The following is an 8,468-nucleotide window of genomic DNA, read 5'->3' as shown; positions in this document are numbered from 1 at the left end:
AATAGCTATCGCCTACAGAGAGAGTGACCAATCTTAAATAGCAGCAAACAAAAAGCTACCGCTCTTTGATTTCTCATTTATGTGTGGTTTTATTTTGTTATACCTTCTTCCTGATTACCTGAGGACACATTTTTAGTTGATGATAGGGGGTTTTCAATAAATTAATCTAACCAATTAATAAACTAAATGTTCAGCCTTGCTTAACATACAAAACCAGTGTAAGAATGCGATCTCTCTACAGTGGTGTAGCATGGGTTGGGCCACAGGGACAGTTGTCCAGGGTGCAAAATTATTAGGGGCACAAAATTTCAAAGGAAAAAAAATAGAATGTAGTAGTAATAATAAATAGTGCACCCTCCCTATCACACAGAATATCTCCCAGTGTTTGAATGGGCAGACTGAGGAAGGGATTTGGGTAATAGCTGGTTGCTAGGGCACCCTCTACATGGACTTTAGAAATATACCCACTCCCGACCAATCCCCCTTCTCACTCTCTACCATGCTCAACGCTCATTGGGCACTACAGCTGGCACTCAGGTAGGTCACCAAGCTACTACCCCTTCATTCCAGCCTATCAGCGGGTGGTGCCAAGGATACCTGCCTTGCCCTGGGCACTGGCAACCCACAATATGCCACTGGCTCTCTGTGACCTCCTTCCTTCCTGTCATTCTCTTTAAAAAGCCAAGATGGTCCTTCCTCAGAGTGGAAAATCCTGGGCAGGATGGTTTACTTCAGCAGTAAGAAACGCTGCTTAAATTTAGCAAATAGTAAAGATTATTTGATCACCTAAGCCATTCCCCTAAATTTATAGCGGCTGCAGCAAACCATGACTGCAACACAGGCATACTTCCAGCCACATTATCCAGGATGCCTTGCTCTGAGAAAGTACGCCCTTGGCCCTTCCTAAAATGAGGCAGACAGGAGGTGGAGGGAGTGATGGACAGCCTTGCTGGGTGAGTGGGAGCAGCTGGTGGGCAGTGATGGAAGCAGGGCCGGGCAGACAATGAAGCAAGGAAGTTCAGGGGGCTGGGAGGGCACCACCAGAGACCAGTGTACCAGCTTGGCTAAAGAAAAGGACTGGCCTTGTGCGAGATAATCATTTGTGCCCGTCTCCTGCTTGTGGGCTCCTCATAGGCATCAGTGAGAACAGAATGTGGTGAGAACGGAATAGTGGATTGATGGGCCTTTGGCCTAATCCAGCAAGGCTCAGGAGCCCAGGTCTGATTTCTACAGGAAACAGTGTAGCTGGCCCCTAAAATGAAGTGATGGCCTGGGGAACATAGCTAAAGATGTTCCTTTCAGTACTGTGGTAAAGATAAATGCCCTAAAAACACCATCAAAAATTACAGTTTGCAAGACATGTAATAGCAGCAAGATAACATCCTGACGATGCAGCCACAATTCAACACACCTACTTATATTCCTATAAGTACATTGTAATTTTTAAAAAAATGAAATATGGGTTATATACAATATTCCCTCACAATCCCTTGGTGGGATGCCAGTATAACACTTTAATAATGAAGATTAACTATAGTTAATATTTATATACTAAAAGGGAGTTCAAGGCTTCCTTTCACCCCCTAGTGATTTATCAGGGAAAGGGAAAGTTTTCCACTCAGCAACACTCAATCTTACTTTCACTGCCTCTGCAGAGGGTGAAAGGGGGTTGGTTGCCTTCCCTTTCTGTGCATCATTTTATTGGCATTATAGCTGGATTAACTATTGTGCTGAGAAAGCTGGAAACTGCAGTTAAACAGAGGCCCTGGCAGCACAGAAAGGTTTTTATCACAGTGTTGTTCAGCAGATAGTAAGGTTTCTGTCAGCAGAGCAATGAGAGAAGCAAGTTCCAGTTATTTTCCTCTCTTCTGTAGCCGCCCACCGCCATGTTCCCCTCAAGCTGTCCTAGAGGATCCCCCAACTCTCTAGCAGATCTAGAGTAGATGCAGGGTGAGGGGGGTGGGATCACAACAAAATGCTTCCCTCCCCATTCTACTGATGAAGGCATTACTATCAGCTGAGCAAAGTGCCCAAAGTGCCCAGGTATTTCCCACCAGGAAAAATCCCGGTTTGCTCCCTGCACTGAGCTCTTTTTAAATCCCCTGCATTTTAGGACTACTATCCTCAATGAAAGCTGTGGTTCCCCCCTGTGCAAGAATCAGAACACCCTTGAACAGAAAAGATTCTACAGCTAATGCAGGAGGACCCAGACCGGGCAAAGGTGAGGGTTCTGTGATCCTATTTTCTATGTGAATTAATACTGCTAGATCAGAAAGCAGGGTTTAGGGGGACCACTTTAATCCAGTCCTGAGCAACCCAATATGGCATGCTTTCCAGTAGAAATTGCAGGTTTTAAATTTATTTATTTATTTATTTTGGTAAATAATTGTTTTGAAGCTGTGTATCAAAGCTCCAAATGTTGAATTGGCTATGGAAGCACAGGCTCTGAACCTCATACAGGCTGCGTAGGAATAATAGGGCATTATATGAGGTGTTAGCTGTCAGCAAATTGTCTGTTGTCAACAAAAACTCTGCATTTGAGGCTTTAGGTTTATGCAGATATGGGCTCTTTTGTACCTTTTGTCGGATACACAATGCATTGTCTCTATGAGGATTGTACTTAGCTGATCCCCTCAAAAAATACTGAGCAGCACAGGACATGTGTAGACTTCTTGCTTTGCTACTGCACTTGGTAGGCTGGAGTGGAGTAAAAAACAAAGGGTTGGTCAAACCTTTGACTTCTCGTTTTGTTTGAGGAGATAGCTGCACTTCATGCACTTGAAGTAACACATGGAGTTACAGAAGGGAAACTGAGAGCTCCAGTGCCAAGAGCTGTGGTCTGGGGAAAATGTCACCCTTTCCTCTACATCAGAAGTTCTTAAATATTTGTACTTGGCCCTGCACTTCAAGGTTGTTGTTGTTTTTCCAATGGAGAATGGTAATCTGGCCCTGATTAAGGAACAGGCTAAGAATGCCTGGTGCAGTTGCGGAGGATGAGGTGGCATTCAGACTGGTGAAGTGGGAAAAAGCCCACCCACTTGTCTCCATAGCAACAGGACAGATTCTTTGGACATGTAAATGGTGATACTTAACTGCTAGCTAAGGCCATTTTATTACAAAAAAACTAGTCTGACCAGTTCAGCGGCCTCTTCTAGTTTCTAAGCCTCCTTGATATAAAATTGCTGGCCTAGAAGGGACCCATGGATATGTTCTAGAGCAGGCATAGGCAAACTCGGCCCTCCAGATGTTTTGGGACTACAACTCCCATCATCCCTGACTACTTGTCCTGTTAGCTAGGGATGACAGGAGTCGTAGTCCCAAAACATCTGGAGGGCCAAGTTTGCCTATGCCTGCTCTAGACTGATTCCCCACCACCACCTATATAACATGTCAGTGCAAAGGGCACCATTGGATACAGCCCACTGGCTAAAGGGTGGTTTAATATTTCACAGAACACAACTTACCCTCTACCACCACAAATTGTAATGTATGCACAGACTGTTTCTATGTAATGATGAGTACAATTTTTGCTGTGTGTGCCATGCCTTTTAATGATTATATACAAATTAAAAACAGATTATTTTATCAGTGTATTCTGGAAATATGCTTTTAATGCATACAATTATATGGAAGTGAGCGGCCATACAAGACATCAGCTACAGGTTGATTGAAGATGTTTCCTTTTAAGTGTCATCAGTTTTGAAAATGACCAACTTGTGTGAGTATTCTACTCTTTTCACAGAATAAAGCCAGCTATTAGGAGAACATAGATTTGAACTGGACAGTGGATAGTCCATCAGGTTCATAAGAGATGAGCTATATAGATATATTTCTCATTGCAAACTGAATGGTAAGGACATGTGCCATGAGCTCAAAGTATTTTAAAATGTAAATTGCTATGCAATATATAATCCATGAAAATAGAACCCCTATTGCTGTAATAACTGAAGGTATATTGGATTTTTCCACTATGTTCCTCTAATTGAACTTGTTGCAAATTTTTATCAATTTGATGTAAAACTAATGCACATCTTACCTGTCCAGCACAATGTAGCACTGGATCATAATCTTTTTTAGCCTTTTCTCATATGAAATGGCACTCTTCTGATTGTTATGCATGTCTGTACTCTTTTTCCTTCCATGGTTATAATAGGCAATTTTCATTCTAGCATTCTGGAAATAGAACCAGAATTATACTTTAAATTGTATTAGTTTTGTGCATCCTTCTTCCCTACAACTTCCTGTGTCCTGATTCATCCTCGAAATGTTATGAACGGTTTAAAAAAAGTGGTTACTTATATTTTATATCTTGGGGAATGTATTGCTCATGTCTGTTTAGGCCACCTTCCAGAATTTGACTAGTATGACCATGCCATGTTATAATTCCTCTGTGTCAAATATATTGGATGATCTAATATGGGAAGGTATAAGATGCTGTGTCACAGTGAGTATTCAGTTCCTTTGGAACTAGAACACCACACCAGCTTCGCCTTTTCCACATAACAGCATTTCTTATTAATAGAGTTCTACATGTCGTCATGGATTATTGATAGCACTTGATAGTTATGCAGAGCTGCAAGTTATCCTTAATCCAAACAGCAAGTCTACCTCTCTCTTTTTCAGTTTTAGTAACAGGATTATGAACACATTTCCCCACATGAAGCTACTGGCAAAGGTTGAGTAGATAGTATAAAACCTGAAGTGTTGGGGGATATTGCAGGCTTGACCCAGCGAGTCCCTTAAATGTGCTGTTAAATGCACACAGCTGTCCTACAAACACTGCTTTTAATTTGTGAAAAGGCTACATACAGGGATAGGGGCTTGAGGCCACTAGGAGAGGGTGTTGAGGAAGCAAAAGAACAACTGGATCATGCCCTGCCTAAGACATTCAGAGATCAAGGGAAATGAGCAGCCTTTAAACACGTTGGGGCAGTAAGTGTGATGTTTAAAACATGCTAGTTGGTACAGGTTAACATGTTCAATACATACATAGGCGCCTGTTCCTAGGGGCTGAGTTCCCTTTGTCCCCCACTCATAAAATATTTGAGGGGGCGGAGGTCCCCCCAAGTTGATGGGTATTGCCATTCAAATGGAAGTCAATATGTGTATGTACATAAAGATTATTATGATGGCATGGTTTTCTTTGTAGTTGTTTTTTTCCTTTTTTTGGATTTTATGTTTGCAATTTTTGTTGTAATTTTGCATTGAAAATGATAAATAAATAATCAAATGGTGTGTGCACGCCAAAACTTGTGATCGATTGTGTGGGGTGGGTCTTACCTGGCCCCCCACATTATTTTATTCAAGTTGGCACACCTGAACAGCTACGTTCCTTGCTGAATTCAAAATACTTTTATATTAGGGACTTAGAAGTTATGAAATATAAATTTGTTTCCAAAGGGCATACCACATTAACTTCTTTATTAATCAAGAGGGCTTAGTGCAGTAAGCAATGGTAAATTACTTGAAGCATTGCAGCGAATGTCTGTTTAAAGTAAGAGATAAAATGGATTTAAATATCTGATGGGGGGGCATGCTTTGAAACAGGCCCAGATATAATATGTGTTTGTTTATTACTCATGAAAAGTCAATCAATCAATATAAGTTTATTATTCTAGCCATAGGCCATGACAAACCCACAGCAACAGTACCAATAAAAGAATACAGATTATACACCCATAATTCAAATCCAGCTTGATTTCTTGGGTCTCTATATAAAAAGCAGGCTAATAGATAATGTGTGATGTCTTCCACCTGGAGTTGACCACAAATATAAAGTCTATCTGCATAAGGGACCTTGTTGTAGCAGCCATCCCAAACTGCAGTGGGGATCACTTGGAAATGCAATTCAATAAAGACATTATTATTTATTAAGGAAACTGGTGAGAGTTTGGTCAAATAACTTAGCTGTAATATACTCTGTTCTCAAGAGTGGGTGCCAAGCGGAAATTTTTGTGTTTCTAATTATTTGCAGGTTCCTTTTTGATTCTACCTAGAAGAGCCAATGCCTTAGTTGACACTTATTCAAGGTCAAAGTAGAACATAGTTCAGGGAAATAAAAATCTAAAACATCTTGACAAGCTGTTTTCCAGAGTTGGTGGCAGGAGCAAACCAGCAGTAAATCACACCATATACGTTGCAGTTAACTCTTTATTAGCAAAAACTGTATCTGCACAGGAGTGCCAGGCCTAATGAGCACAGCAACTTATCTCTGTAGTAGGTCTTGCCCCCATGAAGTACCGTATTTTTCGCTCTATAACACGCACCTGACCATAACACGCACATTGTTTTTAGAGGAGGAAAACAAGGGAAAAAACATTCTGAATGAAACAGTGGATGTATCATTTTTGGGCTTCATGCTGTGGCCACAGACATGTGATCTGATGGTGAATTTGGGGTGACCCAATGCCAAAATCCTGAGAATTCCTGTGGATCCATGCTTTTTAACCACATTTTTGCACCATTGCAGCCCCAGGCAACAGTGGGTGCGTGATTTTGGGGGGGCAGGCTGTAGCCATGGACATGCTATGTGATCTGATGGTGAATTTGGGGTGACCCAATGCAAAAATCCTGAGGATCCATGTGGATCTATGCTTTGTAACCACATTTTAAGTGGGGAGCGAAGGAAAAACAAAGAAGGGACATTAGAGGGGTGTGCAGAGAAGCAGCTGGCTAAGAATGCAGGAGAGGGATTTAACGGGTTGGAGGAAAGAAAGGCAAAAGTTTTCCCCCACCCAAGCCAGCCAGCCATCTCTCTCTCTCTCCCCCCCCCCTCCCTCCCTCCCCCTCTCTCTCTCCCTCCCCCCTCTCTCTCTCTCCCTTCCCCCCTCTCTCTCCCTCTCCCCCAGCAGCACCGGAGCTTGCCTGGAGGGGAGGGGCTTTCCCTGCTCTTTGTTCCGTTTCAGCAAACACAGCAACGAAACAGAGGAGGGTGGGCAGTAAGACCCTGAGGCAGAATGCAGGAAAGCAGCCGCTTCCTCTTTTCAGTTTTCCCTTCTCCGTGAAGCGCCGCGATTTGATTTTTGCCTGGCGATTTGATTTTTGCCTGATTTTTCGGCTCCAGGGACCACACATTCGCTCTATAACACGCACAGACATTTCCCCTTCCTTTTTAGGAGAAAAAATCTGCGTGTTATAGAGGGAAAAATACGGTATTTACTGAGACTGAATGCTTCCACCTCCCCACAGCTGCTGAAGTCCCATCCTCTCTAGGGTTTTCCCCAAGCAATCTGAAACTATGCCTGTGTAAAATTAACTTCTCTCTTCTCGTGCCTCTCCTGGTTCTGGGAGACAAGAGTGGGAGGCGAGTGGAGATTGTCACAGCAGGAGGGGGAGACACCTGTGACTCTTCACCTGCCTCTTGGTCTCTCTCCTGTTTTATAGTATACTAAATGAGTTGTAGTTTCCTTAAAATCATTATATGTGGTACACGTGTATTACTAACTATTCTGTCTCAGTATACAGCACCAGTATTAGTTTCTGCAGTTTGTGGAATTAATTACCAGTACATATTCAGTGGGGCAGGTAACAGGGGATTGACTCCTTCAGAAATAAAGACTGCACCTTCTTTCTGATCTAGCACAAGCATAGGCAAACTCGGCCCTCCAGATGTTTTGGGACTACAACTCCCATCATCCCTGACCACTGGTCCTGTTTTCTAGGGATGATGAGAGTTGTAGTCCCAAAACATCTGGAGAGCCAAGTTTGCCTATGCCTGATCTAGCACTACAGCTAAAAAGAAGAAGAGGGTGTAGTGTTAATACCCCTGAAAACAACTACATGTGAGAAAACTGCTGATAAGTTACATCTTACCGAAGACTGAAAAGCACAATTGTTTTCACACTTCACAGCTGCTTCCTGTAAATCTCAAATTCTTATTTTCATTTATTTTAGTGCCTTTCCAGATGTTGGCACAGAAAAACTATTTACTATAAGATTCCTAGAAACACCGCTCCCTCAGAACAGTATACTATTCCCATAGTTCTTTTAACTTTCTGCCAACGTAAGTTGTTCAATAAATGTTGCTTCTGGTGTTTTGTAGTGGTCCCCCTTCCTGCCCCCCCCCCCAGGATGAAGTTGCATCATTGATATTCCAGTCTCCCAACCTTATTTTATTTGCTTAAATATACCATAGTAGCATTAAAAAAAAAATATCTCCCCATTATCTTCTGAAACCCTTGAGCTTCTTTTGCCTATATGGAGCTGATGGTTCAATAATCCAATAATGAAGGGAGCAGGGAGAGAGTTCAGTGTTTCCCCCTCCATTGCCAGTAGGATCCAGAATGGGGCATTCAGGGCCTGGATGAAAGTGGCTTTGGAGCCAGAGCCCCTAATTCTGGCTCCCCAAGAAACCAAATTGTGTGTTGCTGTTAAGAAAATTAGAACTTCCTGCCCTGCCTGGTGTCAGTAGTATGACTTTGGAAGGGGTGGGCAAACCACCACTTCACTCCCTGCCACTGCCATCCCTA

The sequence above is a fragment of the Podarcis erhardii genome (genome assembly GCF_964252035.2).
Source record: "Podarcis erhardii genome assembly, chromosome: 8".
Taxonomy (NCBI): Eukaryota; Metazoa; Chordata; class Lepidosauria; order Squamata; family Lacertidae; genus Podarcis; species Podarcis erhardii.
This window is presented reverse-complemented; position numbering follows the sequence as displayed.